A 16,340-nucleotide genomic window follows, 5' to 3' on the forward strand; every position below is an offset into this window, starting at 1 on the left:
AATCGCTTGGTCGTGTAAAAAAAGGCACCCAGAAACCAGTTCTCAATAATAAAAACTAATTTATTTACTAGTTGTAGTAGGTACAAAATACACACACACAAAAAAAGCAAAGAAAAGAGAAAAAATATCAGAGGAAGGAGTTGAAAAACAAAAAAAAAAAAACTCAAGCATGGGCGACAAACAGTTCGAGAAACTGCGTGTGTGGCTAATCAGAATCAAATTGATTTAAATTTGAATGGTTCGACGAGTAAAGTGCGTGCCGCACAAAGGGGCAGGGGCAGGGGCAAAGGCAGGGGCAGGGGCAGGGGCAAAGGCAGGGGCAGGGGCAGCGTCAGAGGGGACCAGTGCGCACAAAAGGTGAAAAAGTGAGAAAACCGATAAGCAGGGGCAACCAATTGTGATTGTTGTTGTTGCTGTTGTTGTTGTTGTTGTTGTTTAGACTGTTTGGTAGTTATCTAGCGGCCTTCTGTCAAATTCAGCTTCTTTTCGGCTAAATTATGGCCCAAAGAGAGACCGACAAATAGTTCGATATATGTAGGTATATATAATGATATGTGGGCCGCAAGGCATGACGCATATTTGCATAACATTTGACAAAACAAAATAACATAAAGAGACAGTCGAAGTGAAAAGAGAGAGAAAGAGAGACGTAAACACTTGAACTAACAGAAATAGGGCCTAAAAAGTACACACGAGAAGTGCAGCACAAAAAACGCATGTATTTGAAAATTCAATTCACATTTCTTCAGATGCAATCAAAGCTGCACGTACTGTTTGCCCATATTTAAAGTGGAATAGGATGCAGATAAGATTTACCATTCAAGCCGACAGGGAGCAACAGCTCGGATTGATTTTCCATCAACATCAAGACGCTAATGGCTCGAACCTATTTGCAGTTTGTGTGTTTGTGTGTAATCAACCAATTGAAGTAGTTCAAAGCATAAGACGCTTTGGACAGAAAACAGTAAATATAGGATTCTAGATGAATAATATGAATTTATCGCTATTTGAATAATAAATTTATATAAGATGTTCATTTAAACCGACGCTGAACACATTAACAAAACAATATTCAAATGACTATAGTAGTTGAATAATATGAATTTATGAACATTGGGATATATATTTATAAGCAATAAGTTGATTTGAGCCAGCGACTTCACTAGGCTGACGCACAACAGTCATGCATATAGACAAAGGTCTAAGAGCGCCTCTGCTTGAAATGGGGGAAATATATCTTTTGATAGCCCTTGCATTTGCAACATAGTTTCATTTGAAAATACTTTAAGAAAAACTCTCTGAATGGTCAGTCCATACACAACAAGCATACTCAAGCTTGGCATTCGTATGCTCAACTCAAACTTTTGCAGTTGATTCCATTTATTATATGATATTCAAGAATTCCTTCTTTGACGTTGTTATTTTGCGGACTTGCTTTGGCATCAAAGCAGCAATCATTGATTAACAGTTACTTTAGTTCCTTCTGTTCCTTCTGTTCCTAGCAGCCCAGATGAGCTATAGACTTGACATTCCCTGAGTGCTGCTGACGTTTGTGCTATGCTAATGATGCACCGAGTCCCTGGTCAACTTCTGATGACCATCAAGTGAACAACAACAACAACTATGGAGTGTTATGCAAATGTGTGTACATGTGTGTGTGTGTGTGTAAAAAGGCAGATGACAACAAAAACGATAGCAACAACACAAACAAATTCCCAAGCAAAACGAGAGACAAAAAAAAACTGAAATTCTGGATGCTACCTAGAAGCTGGAGCTTATTTCTAGAATGAAATCAAAGTAATTTGTTGTCTCTGCTTTAGCTGGTATTTAAACGAAATCCAAATAAATAATTAATGATCAAGTTGCGGTTGAAATCTGAGCGTACTGCGCCCGAGTATCTTGTCCAGATTCTGTTCTTTTTTCTCTCTTTCATTTTTTTACTTTTTTTTGTAGTTGTTTTTTTTTTTTTTTTGTTTCGACTTGCGTTTCCGATTACGTTCAGCGGCTGTAGATTTACGGTGCTTCTTCGCAGGTAAAAACAAAAGGTAACAAAATTCTACAGATGCAGAGTTGCGATATAGAAAAAAAAAAAAACAAAAAATAAAAATAAATAGAGGAGAAAAAACAGCTGCGAGGCTGCCGTGGCAAAAGTTCAGAGCGCAGAATGCACAACGAGGCAAGGAACAAGCCGCAAAAGTAACTCAAAGATACAAGTCTGAACGCAAACATAACAAAAGCAAGCGAACGGATGTTGGCAGCGGCCCATTTAACAGCAGCCAGCAGCAACAACAACAACAACAACAACAACAAGCTAAAGCGCAAACTTTTGCGCTCACTTTTGACGTGTGCTTAGCCCCGGCCATTAGATAGAACACCCCGCTGTAAACAAAGCGGCGCCAAAGATACTCCAAGCCAAGATACACACACACACACACACACACACACACACACACACACTTGAACACACTCGAACACACTCGTACACACACAAAGCGCCAACTAGCAAGTGGCAAATGGCGCCCCCGTCGGTTGACAACAGGTGGCAATACGAAACGGTCTCAAGATATCGCACCACCTGCCCGCTGTCCACTTACCTTTAGCTTCTTCCGCTGCCGCTGCTGCCCACAAATGCGTTTAAAGGTTGTTTTATTGCTAGTTATGCTTATATATATATTTGTCGATTTGGACTCCCGCTAGTTACCTGTAATGGGAAAAAAACAAAAGGTTTAAAAATGTTTATGAATCGAAACATTGCACAATTGCAAAATGTTTGCAAAAGAACAACAACAAAATACACTAAATAATTGTAGAGGAATACTAGATTATACCCTCTGTTTCTTCTTACCTTCGACCACCACCATGTATGGGAAATGCACTCTTGATAAGCTTCGGTGCTTAAACCCGATTTGCAAGAAACTTTCAGGCCATAAATCTAGCAAGGCTCTCGCTTTAATATTTTCTTACTTTTTTATTAGGCATGCCGGAGTTGGCATCCAAAAAAAAGTTATGTTTTCATCTATATTCTATGCCTACAAAATTTGGCCTAACTAGTTCTTATAATTTGCAGGCTATGCTTGAAAAAGAAAACATTTAAAATATATGTATATTATATATATATAGAAGAATATATATGTATGTATATGCATGTCGCAGTGCGAATTATTATTCTTCATTCTATAAGGCTTCAGAGCGCAGCGAGTTTCGATGTGTACGCCAGGCGTCTCAGGAAGCAACAGAACTCAACGTACTTCCTTTTCCCTTTGTATCCCATCGAACCAGACTCGGCGACATTGTCGCCTCGGCCTGACAGTCCTAAGCAAGGCGACAATAATGCTTGTAGAACAGTCGTACAACTTCATTTGAAATTCCCAATCATTGTGAACTACCAAATATTTTGACATGCCCAATCATTATTGTGAACCACACAGACATTCCTTATGCGCCACATGTTATAAATACTCTTAACCCATTTCTAAAAGTTTCAAGATATAATAATGCAATATCAATATACCAACAACTCCATTACTGAATATAACACAAGCATATTGAAATAGAGATCGAATTTCCGGTCTGTAAATTTCACAGTCTAATAAGCTATTTAATAAAAAATATTTCAGAAAAAAAGTACTCCCACAATTTGATAGATATTTTACAAATTCTCTTTAAGAAAGAATAAAATAAAAAGGCAAGACAAAGTTTTATGGTCTTGCATTTTATGTTCTGTGCGCATTCTCAAATGAATAGCTCAAGAACTTGGCCGATTTGTTGGACAGTGTTGCCTGCTCAGAGCTGGGTCTCAATCAGCGTACAATTCATTTTGCCTGCCGCTGCTGCTGCTGCTGCTGCTTCCTCTTGCCACATTCCATTGGGCTGAAACGCCGTTTGACCCATGACTTTTGTGCGCAGCAAACAAAAAAAAAACTTGAAAAAAAACTTGCCCAAGTTCAATTCCGAAGTTCGTGTTTTAATCCATTTAAAAAAAAAAATACAAAAAATGAAAATAAAAAAAAACTACAAAATAAAGTTGAAACTTTTGCTAGCCTTGCGAAAATTGCCAAACTCGTAGCACAAAAAGAAAAAGAAGAAAAAAGAAACGCAAGAAAGAAAACAGAAGTGTTTTTTCCGCATTGCCGAAGACGTAATACCTCTGCGGGCCATACACAAGCTCTGCGAGTTAATAATCTGATCTCAGCCACACGGTCGCCTTTCATGCAACTTAATTGTTGCGTGATCTTTCAAGCATTTTGCACCATTTAATTAAGCCAAATATAAGAAAACAATTCAATCGGTTCAAATATGTGTATATATGCATATTAGCGGGCATTCCCCGGCCTTGCCCGTGCCAAGTATCCTAGATATCTCATATCTACCATACTACATTGAGCTCCACGTCTCAAGCTATAAACTTACATAGATATTGACTCTTAAAGTCCATTCGAATTTTCACAAAGATCTTTTAAAATGAGCCTAAGGCCGGCGGGTGACATGTGGCTATTTTCCGCCAATTTTCCACAGTTGCACGTGGAATTTCCATAGTCGCTGAAAGACGTATTCATTAACTTCTTATTTAGGGCTTTGTAAAGTCAATTTGAGATCCTTCCAACTAATCGCTTGCGACCGATAAAAAGTGTGCAGCACGTCTTAGGTGCATTTTCATAAGTATTCTTAGAGAATTCGAACCCCAAATCTCAATGCCCTCCATTTGGGTGGATTTATCGAAAAGTGTCAAACACCTCTCAAATGCATTTGAACAGAGATCTTTAAAAATGAGTTGAAAACAGAAAAAAGTTTCGTACAATCGTTTTCCGCGACTTTTCCACGCATGCGGGTGAAAGTAACTAAATAATAAAGTAACTTTCAGATTTCTAGCTAGGGAGGTGCGCTTATCACCCGTTAGTTGGCCCATCAGTTATATATATTCGGATATACTTTGTTCGACGAGGCAGCCTTTTTGGCTATTGGCACAACTTCATTGGCTCCACTTGTACAGGGTATAAAAAGCCACAAGCAGTAAAGCCTTCCAAAAAGCTGCTACGAATCGAATACTCAATCGAATTAAAATGCATTCGAGTAGCAATGACACTGACACTGCCAAAAGGCAAAAGAAATTTGTGCTTGGGCCAGAAACGAAATGAGATGAAACAAGGGCTGGCAGGCGGGGCGGGGCACATACAGATACAAGATACGCAGGCCAACACACACACACACACACACACAAACACACAGGAGGCGGCGGCGGCGGCGGCTTAAACTGTGGCAAAAGTTATTGTAACTTTGCCCGCAGCTGCGAAGACAACGGCTGAGGGATGCGGGGCTGATGCGGCAATGGGGCGCTAGCTGTGTGTAGGGGGGACGGGTGGGGGAAGGGCGGCTTCATTGGATTTGGAGACGCACGCGACACGCGCCTACTGCGACGCATTTCCTTTCTGACCTCAATCGTTGGCTGGCAGCTTCCTTTGCAGACTTTCTTTGTTATGGTGAGTACCGCCCTCCTGCTGCCTGTGCATGCCTCTGCCTCTGGGGCCTTGGCCACCCTCTGTTCAAATTTGGCTGCCCTTTCCGTGTTTAAACAATGCTTTTTTCATATGCCCTGTGAAATGCTTGCTATTGGGTATGCGCAAAACAAGCGTGCGTTTGTAACAGGCAGTGGGAAACGTCTCCAGGCTCATGGGGCGTGCACATATAATCTCTTGTTCAGCCTGATGAGCCAAGTCCATATAGTGGCTGATGAAGTCCAAACTTGGAAAAGAAGTTCCTGCATCGCATGCGGAGAGCCAGCTCTTTGTTTGTGCTTCTTTCGCGAACTGCTTCATTGCCTATCGATAAATATATTTTGTAGCCTATCTTTACCTATTCTTCCTTTATCGCTATCCCCTCCGATAGTCCAAAAGCGATATCTTGTATCTTAAGCTCAACCTTTTTCCGCTCAAGCTCTGATATTAGACATATTGTGTGAATAAGTGGAGCTTGGGTTCTCGTATGCCATAAATAGATGCAAAGTTTGTTGCAGCAGCTGTGCACAGGGTATCTGCTGGTCGGGCACTTGGCTTACTCCCTCATTGGTTTTTTTTTTGAGGGAGGGGGGGGTTTGTTCCAGATCAAAACGCAGCTTCTTGGCCACTTGCTTTTGAACGTTCATTCGCCGCGTTTTGTTTTATATTTACTTTTTTTTTCTGGCAGTTTTTTAGCTTTTTTTCTGCTCTTGGCTTACAAAGATGCTTTTAAATGATTAAACGCTGTGATTTCTTATGCTGCCTGGGTCGGCACTTTATATATATATATATATGAATGTATGTATATATATTCTTAGATATTTTTTATTACATTCTGTTCGCCTTTTTCTGTTCTGTTTTGCTGAGATTTCACATGGGTGACATTTCGAGCCCTCGCGCTGATTCACTTTTGCGAGCTACCAAATCAACGTGATTATGATCAGCATCATAATTACGATCATTATTGTGAATGTGTTAATAAGCACGTCTGCATATTTTTATGCGGCCATTTAGCAAATCGATAGATTTGCCTTTGAATGACTGCGATAAATCGCATTCACAAATTCGACTGCGAAAATTAATTTAAAAAAGAATTTAACGCTTTGCCTGCAAGACCGTAAAGGCTTTCAGAGAAAACAAAATGTGTGCTAATTAGAATGCTCGACTAATAGTTGTTCTTGGCGGAAAGTCTGCAGTTGGCTAGCAAGGCTAGAACTCGACTAGAAGATACCCTGTAGTAGACTGCGATATTCTTTAACCCTATGTTCTCTCTCTCTCTCTCACTTTCTCTCTCTCTCTCTCTAAGTCTCTGCCTTTTATATCAACAACTCTTCCTAGGAACAGGGCTTAACAAATAAAAGGCATGAGGCACAGAGAGAGGTGAGAGAGGGGCAGAGGGGGAGAGCGGAACAGAGCGGAAAGCGCTTTCAGCTAGCGAGTATTTAATGGATTCTTGTCATTTTCAATTTAGCTCGATTCGTGTCTCAATCAACCTTGAGCGTTACCTTAATACAAACAAAAATCTGTGACTTAGTCGCTCGACTTGAAATTGGATTTGCGTCGACTATTTTTAAGCTGACTTTTGACTTTAAGATTTTTCTTACAACATGTATTTGAAGAATAAAATGCATATCTGGAGTATGAGAATTACTTACAATTATGCATAATGAAATAAATACATAAATATATATGTATATATAATAAAATATTCGCTTCACATTATATTTTATTATTTGGTTTTAATGAATTTCATGAACTTTTCCCGAATCGCTGTCAATTCGTTGGCATTTCGCAGAGCTTCTTCCAATTGAACTCAATTAGCAATTGAATTCCAGCTGGTAAATATGAAAATTGAAACTTGGCTCGCTTCACGCGTTAAGTCAAAGGCTTCCCGATAAACAACTCAAATTTCTGTGTTTAGTTTCAAGTTTCCGGAGTATTGCGAATATTTTGCTTGTCATTCGATGCGACATTGACATTTATTTCGTTTCAACGGTCGCAGATGCGTTGTCAACTCGATGACAAACCTATTATGCCATCAAATAGACAATACTAAGCAAAGGAAGGGCCTACGAGTGCCGCAGAGCGAGCACTGCACGACTCAAAGATACTCTGTAGCTAGCTACGAATTGTGGTCAAGAAATAATTCGACATTGAAATGTGATTTCATAAAGATCAAAACGCAATCTGAGCTTAAGCCCCAAGAAGAAGGGTTAGGCTAAGGGCTAAAGGCGTGTCTTAGTTTTCTGAGCGTCGAGCCAGCAAGCGACAAGTCAGCGGTTCTAAGCCAGCAGCGTATGCTGAGACGCGAGCTTTTGCAACACTTTGCATTTCTTATTTTCTTTTCTTTCCATCATATATCTGTTTGCACAACCATCATATCTGTTTGCACAACTTTAATATACCCTTTGCTCAAGCCAGTTCACTTAGATGCAGGGTATAATTCTAACATTAACAACAATATCAAATGGTTTGGTCAAGTGTCTAACAATGAAATGGCTAAAAAATACCTAAAAAAAAAAGTAGAAAGCCAAGGGAGGGTGAAGCGGCAGAAGGGGAAAGGGAAAAGATGACGAAACCGTTTTGTGGCTAGCGAAGCGTGGAGCCAACTTTGGAGCAATAAACAATTCGTCCAGCCTTATCCCAGTCGAAATTTCTAGGCGCTCATCAGCTTAAATCAAAGCTAGGGAGCACCCTCTCTCTCTCTCTCTCTCTCTCTATCTTATGCTCCCTTTCCCTCCCTCTCCCCCTCCCCTCACCCAAGCGCTCTCAGCAGCTGTGAGCGAGAATTGCTTGAAAACATATTTAACTATATTTTATGCGTCAGGTTTCGTCGCATTAAAGCCTTTCAAAGCTGGTTCAACTAATCTCAACTGCAAATTTGCAATATGCAGCCCCCTTCCATGCTCTCCCCCTCCCGCACTCTGCCATGCCCCCTACCCCATTCAGCCAACTGCTAAGTCGTTCGATTCATTTTCCATATTTTCCAATTGACAATCCGTTTCATAATTGAGCGCAAACGTTGAAATGAAATTCTAGACATCTTTAGATTTCTACCAATAGCAAAGACTGTCAATATCTTCTATATAGACAATTAATTGCCCTTTCTTACTCTTTTAATTCATGCACAGCATCATTTGGTGGTGCAGAAATGGTTCAAAAGTAGAACAAAAGTGGTTCGAAAAAGGTTCACCAAAGTTGTTCGCAAAGAAGTTGAAGTTATGTAAGTAAAATCTGATAAGCAGGACAGAGTCTAGTTATATATATATATATTTGTATCTGCCTGATATTGTCGCCAATTACACACACAATTTTCAATCTTTTATAAATTCATTTAACCCGTGTGACGCCGGGTAATTTCTACCCGTCTGCACTTATAATCGATTCACTAAGCTTCAAATAACTGCCACTAGCTGATGCCCCACTTGTGGTTAGGGTATTTAAAAGAAGCAGCGCGCTTTTGATTTATCGTAAATAGAACAATATTTTGTTTGTCGTTCGGCGGAAGGAGAAACAAAAGCGGAAAAGCAGTTAAATTGCAGCTGAAATTGTGCTGAGTAGGGCGGCGAACACAATTATGTCGATTTCCGAGAAAACCGAGAAAAGAAACCAAAAACAATCAAACTGAAGCAGCAGCAGCAGCATTTGGCTATGACTCAAAGGAATATTTGATCAGGCATAGTTAAATTCATTTCTAATCTCAAATAATTAATAATAAATTAAGAAAATGAAGGAGTTGCGATATAGAACCTGGAGAAGAAAAAAAACCCTAAGCGAGCTATAGGCACATTGAATGAGATTACAGGGTATTCGAGGGCAGACTTAAGTGTGATGTAAAGGATTGAGAGAAATGAAAAAGTCTCTAATTTAGAATAAAGTAGAAACAGAGTAGAAACTGGCGAATGTTCTTCTTAAAAGTTCGAAGTGGGACTTTAAAAATATATATTGCTCAAAATTAATAATTGTCTCTGTTCTTGAGTTTTTGTTTCTAAAAGAACTCACAATCCAATCACTTGCATAGCCTTGCACAGGGTATTATAATTATGTCATGCAATGTGTAACGCATAGCGGGAGACATCTCCGACCCCACAAAGTATATATATTCCTGATCAGTCATATCCAGCTGTCCCGCTGTTCGTCGATCTGTTTCCAGGCAAACTAGTTTATCAGTTTTAAAGCTTGCTCAAATGTGCGTCTTTCTGTTACAGGCAGTACATGTGTCAAAACCGGCTGGATCGAAGCACTATATCATATAGCTACCATGGGAACGATCGGTCGGAAAGATGGACAACTTTTTGTTTCTCAAGATATCTTAACCATAATTGGCATTAACGATTTTCCCTGTTCCCTGCTCAAAGCATGAGCACTACGAAAAGGTTCGGCCTGGAAGGGTATTACATCTTCGGCGTGCCAAAGATATCCCGCACTATACCCTGTTTTATTTTATATACCCTTTAATCATTCACTATATATTTTTAATTAAATAAGTAACTATTACCAAATATTATTCATTTTATATGTATTTATTTAATTTTATATAACTTTCTATTGAACAAATTATAAAAAGATGGCAAACTGAAAAAAGTAAATAAATAACTAAATTATATTTTGCCTCTCTTTTTCTTTGGGCAAATGACAACATTTTTTTCAATTAAAGTTTTTTCTGGCTCTTCTTTTATCCGGCCGCACACATACATACATATGTACATGCAAAGAGAGAAAGATAAGAGAAAACAGTTAAACGCTTCGATTTTAATATTCCGCCCACACTTAATGTCTGAATTATCTCAGATTTATTCGACAAATCGCCAGCATTTGCTAACTGTAATGTAATATAAACACGGAATTCCAATCGATTCGACTTTTATTTTATTTTTTTTTTTATAAAATCTGATGAGCTGCAAAAATGCACAGCATTGCAAATGTTCAACTGAAACCAAAACCAAAACCGACACTAAAACAAAATTTGTTGTTGTTGATTTTTTTTTTTTTTTTATTTGTTTGCAGCGGCACTTAAAACGCAGCGACTCATTAAAAGTAAACCCCAATCCCCAATTGCAGCGTTCCCCATGCCCACACACTCACACACACACACACAGAGCAGGCACTTAACATTGTCAAACGTTTGTCAGCCCCTCCCCGTGCGCCAGCTGTGACCCCTTCGCCTGACACAGAGTGCCATTAAAATGTCATGCACTTGGCGCTGCTAAAAACTAAAACTAAAACCAATTTTCCAATGCAGCTCGCAACTGCAAAACTGCCAAAAAAAAAAAAAAAAACAGCTAAAAATAGCCAAAAATAAAGAATAACATGCAGTGCGGGCGAGACAGAGAGGGCATGAGTTTTATTAGCCTGACGCTCAATTACAGCACATACAAAATAGTTGTCGTTGCTGTTGTTGTTGTTGCTGCTGCTGTTGTTGGGTTGTGCAGCAAAAACCACGAAACTGGACAACAACAAACAACGGGAATGACATATTATAATGAGAAAATGATAAAACCGAGGCTTAGGCTAAACTGATCGCACAAACACACACACACACGCAGCGTGCGAGTAGGAGTATCAGAGAGGCAGAGAGAGAGTGAGCAGGAGCGCGAGTGAGAGCAAAAGTCGAGAGCACAGACACAGGTACCTAGCTGCGTTTTAGTTGTTGTTGTTGCTGTTCTGTCTGTGCCCACGCAACAAAAACAACATTAACAGTTAGAAATTGCATTCTGCTTTGTTACCTTTTGCCTGTGCGTGTTGTTTCCTTTTTCGTTGCTTGTTGTTGCTCTTCTCAACTTCTTTTCTAGTTTTGATATTTACAGCTTCTGTTTGTGTTTTTTTCTTCTTTCTTTCTTTATTTCGTGTTATTCACAGCTTTTGCATATGTTGTATTTGCATTTATTCAATTTTTTTTCTATTTCTTTCCTTACTATTTTGATTGGACTTTTGATTTGTTGCACCTTATTATTTTATGAATTTTTGTATAGCACTTAGAATTTCATTTTTGGAACACACACCAGAAAAAAAATGGATGTTTGCAATTTGTTGTTAGGCGAACGCGTACCGTCCCGATCTTCCGAACTCCCCCCGGATCCTGAGAGGTGCGTAGTTGTGCCTGCCGCTTAGCGTGGGAGTCAACGCACACACACACACACACACACACACAGCTCACACAAGCACACACGCACACACTCACGACGGTCCCAAAATGCGTTAATAAATAAAATAATGTGGTATGTTGGTAAAAAAAATAACAACAACAACAAGAACAACAAAGGCGTCGCGAACGAGTGGCAGAATAACCGGTTTACATTTACACGGGACAGCGTCTGGGCGACCGGCATTTACAATTGCATCGAATTCGTTTCGTTTCAGCAAGCGTTCAAAAACTCTCAATAAATTCCAATCGTACCGTCCGTTGCACGACCGCCTCGTTCGGCTTTGTTTTTGCTTCTGTTCATGTTAATCTAACAGCGCATGTAGTTGACTTGTCGGCGCTGTAACTCTCCTGTTACCGCCATGCAAAGTGTGGCGTTCGAACATGCTGCGTCTGTTAACACGCTGTTATAGTCACAGAGCGCAACAGCGCTGTAGCACACGTTTGAGTTGCGTGTGGAACGTGTGTGGAACTCGAACCTGACCTGATGTATGTAATAAAATAAAAAAAAGGCAGCTGGACATTTATATAATATATGCGTTTCTAAATCAAACTATATTTGTTTAACTAAAGCAAAAGACAAGAAGAGAATCTATGCGAAATTCACGCTAGCGAGCAACAGAGTTGCAGTTGAAGGGAGTTCGACTTAAATGTGGGCGCCAGGCGAGGCTGGAGGAAAGACTGAACCGGTTCAACAGGATGCAGCTCGCTAGAGCGAGACAGAGAAAGAGACAGAGAGAGATAGCAATAGGAGAGCAGAGTGAGTGAGCGAGAGTTGGAGGCTGCAAAACATGCTACCAAAACAAAAGACGAAAATGTTGCAACAACAACAACAGCAACAACAACAACAGCAACAACAGCAACAACAACAACGACAATAGCAAAGAGTTCTTTTTTAATTTGTATTCGGGTTTTCGCCGTGAAGTAACCGGACAACAATTTTTGCTCTGCTCTAGCTAAGCGAAAATGGCAACGCTGCTGGAAAAACCGGTTCGCAGCAAAGGAATGCACAAAATACCAAAAACAGCAAAAACAACAACAACAGCAACAACAACAACAAGCAGAAACAGCAGCAGCAGCAGCGTGCAATGCATTGCAATGAACTAAACCAAAAACGGGCAAACAAACAAACGAAAATCAAAAGAGTTTGCAAACTTGCAACTGGACGTGGCAACTGGAAGTGGCAAAGGCTTTGCGAGCTGGAAGCTGGATGCGGGCAACTAACTAGCGCTGGGCAGTTGCTGCTGTTGCCGCTGCCGCTGCTGCTGCTGCTGCTGGCTAAATGACATAAATCTGCGTGGCAAACAAAAGACTTAAGCAACGAACGTGGCGCAGCATGTTTGCCAGGCTTGCAACTGGATTACTGTTACACGGCCAGGCTAAGTGGCTGGCAACTGTTGACCATAACGGTACACAAAGGTTCCACTGGGAATGGGCACAGCTACGCCCAATGCCACATAGTCCATGCCCATGCTGACAATTTTAGCCCACAATTGAAAACTATTCGATAAATGCATTTAAAATTTTGAATCATATTGTTCACGTACATATATTTATAGATATTTAATAATATTTTAATTATTATTTAATATTAAGTTTGAGAACCCTCCGATGGTAAGTAAAACAGTTTCATTCAACCGTTTTCCGTGATTTTTCCACGCTTGCGGGTGGAATTGTCCAAAACTCCGCCTGAGCGTGCATAGATTAGCTTAAGTAAAATTTTAAGCTTAGTAGGTTTGGGCCGTGCGTTTTTCATCAATCAGTCACTCAATCAGTGGGTCGGTTAGTCTATACTAGTCGAGCAATCAGTCAATTTCAATCAGTCAATCAGGCAATCAATCAACCAGACAATGAACCAATCAGTTAGTTGGTCAATCAGTCACTCAATCAGGCAATCAAAACATCAGTCAAACAGACAATCAGTCTGTCAAGCATTCCAGTTAGTCAATCACTCAATCAGCTAGTCATTCACTCAATGAGTCACTCTATAAGTTAGCCAGTCAATCAGTCAGTTAAGCTAGCTAGTCAGCCACACAAGCAATCATTCAGTCACTTAATCAGTAAGTCAGTCAGCCAGACATTCAATCAATCAATCAGTGAGTCATTCAGTTCCTTAGTACGTCAATCAATCAGTCATTCAATCAGCCAGTCAGTCCATTAGGTGATTCGTCAAAGTTTTCAATTTGATTTAAACGTAAGCATGGAATCTATAGAGCACGTCAATCAAGTGCAGCTGATTGAACGCTTGCTTTAATATCATTGCTAACTTATGAATATTCTCTATTAAATATGCCTCCTATATATACTCTATATGTATATGTCAAATGCTCAATATAAATTGGCTTGAGGCATATCAGTTAATCGGCCATGAGATTTGCCTCTTGCTATTTAAGAAAAAATTATGCCCAAAGATCTGTCGAGTTGTTCTTTTTGTTCTTTTTGTTGTCTTGTCGCATTTCAGTTTTAGGGCGAACTCTGAACTTTTTTGTCTTTACCCAGAGACTGGGCTGCCAAGATTGGGTTTCGCATTGTGATTGTTGTTGCTGGCGATTAGAAACCGCACACGGCCAGCAAAAATCTGACCCAAAAAAATAAAATAATAAAGAACAAAATGTGAAGCAAACAAAAAAAAAACAATGTAAAAAAACTTAAATAAATAAACAATTTTCTGGGGTGCTGCGAAAATTATGCAAAGCGCAGACAAATGCGCAAATTTGAAAAATGCCACCAGCAACAATAAAAGCGCAACAACAACAAGCAGCAGCTGCACTCGCACAGCGCCCCTCACCCGCCCCCCTCCCGCGCACCGCTCGGCCCCCCTTTGGCACTCCGCGCTCCACGCTGTGCACCATCCACAAAGTGCGGGCGTTACGTGAAACTTAGCCACAAATCAACTGGCGTCCAAAAGTCATTGAAAAAGCAACAAACTATAGCAAAAGCTGGTACTCATGGTGATACCCTACCCTTAAGTTCATTACAGGGTATATATTGCACGATTTGAATCGGTCATTAGACGTGCCCTATACTCTCTCTCTCTCTAGAGAGAGAGCATATCATCTATTGAGCATTTATTTCTATTAGACATGCCTTGATCTCAATCGTCACATACACCCTCTCTCTTTCTCTCTGTTACTCTCTCTTCTCTCTCTCTCTCTTTCTCTCACTCCCCTTCTTTCACTCTCTCTCTCCCTGTCTCTTTTTGTTTTTGATCATTCAGCGCATACTCTCCGAAGAGCGCACATTTTCTGCTATTTCTTTTGTGCTATCATTCTTAAACGAACATTTGCTCTCTCACTTTCTTGCCCTCTCTCCCTGGCACTCTCTGCAACGCATCTGTTACCTTCCATCTGCTTTGTGCCCGCATTCTTAAACGTTTCATATGTGCTACCACGATATACAATGCCAAGCTGGGCATTCAGCAACCGCTTTTATTTTAAACTCAACCATTTATGCCATTATCTCGTGTAAGCACTTAAGCTGGAAGGGCTTTTCATACGGCCTGATTGACATTCATAATAGTTGATGTTAAATTTATGACAATCGATGTGGTTAAATGTCACACGCATTGGCTAATAGCTGATATGCTTGGCCCAGCACTTTTGCCCAGTTTGATGAAGTCAGCGCGAGGCCGACAAGAAGAAACAAAATTGCGGCCGTAAACAAATCGAAATGCGGCCGGCGCTCAACTTGCTAATGGGCTAAATCGGTGCGGGCGGCCCGACAAAAAAGGGCGTTGCTATTGTTGTTGTTGTTGCTGCTGTTGCTGTTAAACAAATATTACTCACTGGTCCGGGTCTGGCCTGTCTTGGCCCGACTTGGACTGGCCTGGGCTGGCCCGGTCATGTTGTACAGCATTGCTAACACCCAAGAACAACGTGACGACGGCCGAATCCAAACCAAACCAAACCAAACGAAACGAACCAAAAACCGAAAGCCAGCTCAAAAAACGCGTCGAAAACGCAGCCGTTGACTGATTGTCATGGCACGATAATGAAATAACTTGTTATACCCTATAGTCAGCACAGCAAGACGGGTATATTGATCGTGTGCAAGCTTCGACTTGCTGGCAGCTGCTTAAGCTCCAGAATTGAATCCCTATGTGCGCTTGATCATTCACAGTTTTAGAGTCACAAGTGTTGCTCCAGCGGCTCACTGTTTTTGTCTGTTCCTCAGTTTAAGACCCACAGTTGTAGAGTTAATCAGTTATAGTCACATTTGGGGAGATACCACCTTCAATCCACAGTCTGCGCGTCACAGTTTCTGAGTTACAGTTGAACATTTAAGGTATAATCACGGCTTTAAGAGGCACAGTTTTAGAGCTACAGCTCTAGATTAATAAATTCAAGGGCACATTCTTGGACTTAGAGTATTAAATTCCGGCTTTTAAAGCAACAGTTGCAGATTTACAGCTTGAAAGTCACAAGCCAGACACAGTTGCAGAGACACTGATTTGGTGGACTTGTTAGTTACGTGTTCGACGCACAGTTTTAGAATGACAGCTGTGAAGTTACAGGTATCTAGTGGTATTTTGAAGTTGAAGAGCCACCGCTTGAGAGCCACAGTTTTGGGATTACAGTTGAAGAGAAATGGTTTTAAAGGCACAGTTTGAAAGTCAAGGCCAGGATTCGGAGTACCAGCTGTAGAGTTACAGAGTTTTAATATAGCATTTGACAAGATACAGTTTTAGAGAAACTGATTTGGAGCAC

General features: G+C 40.4%; 1 protein-coding gene across 1 annotated transcript in view; it reads right to left on the minus strand.

The window, feature by feature from the left end:
* Positions 1 to 11,416, minus strand: part of LOC115768048 (midnolin homolog) — a 107,618-nt gene extending 96,202 nt beyond the window's left edge. The window contains exon 1 of the mRNA XM_030712481.1: positions 11,219 to 11,416. The gene's annotated coding sequence lies outside the window, so the exon portion shown is untranslated. The remainder of the gene's footprint in view (positions 1 to 11,218) is intronic.
* Positions 11,417 to 16,340: the final 4,924 nt, after the last annotated feature.

Source organism: Drosophila novamexicana, unplaced genomic scaffold (assembly GCF_003285875.2).
Source record: "Drosophila novamexicana strain 15010-1031.04,08,12 unplaced genomic scaffold, DnovRS2.1 tig00001583-arrow-arrow-pilon, whole genome shotgun sequence".
NCBI lineage: Eukaryota > Metazoa > Arthropoda > Insecta > Diptera > Drosophilidae > Drosophila > Drosophila novamexicana.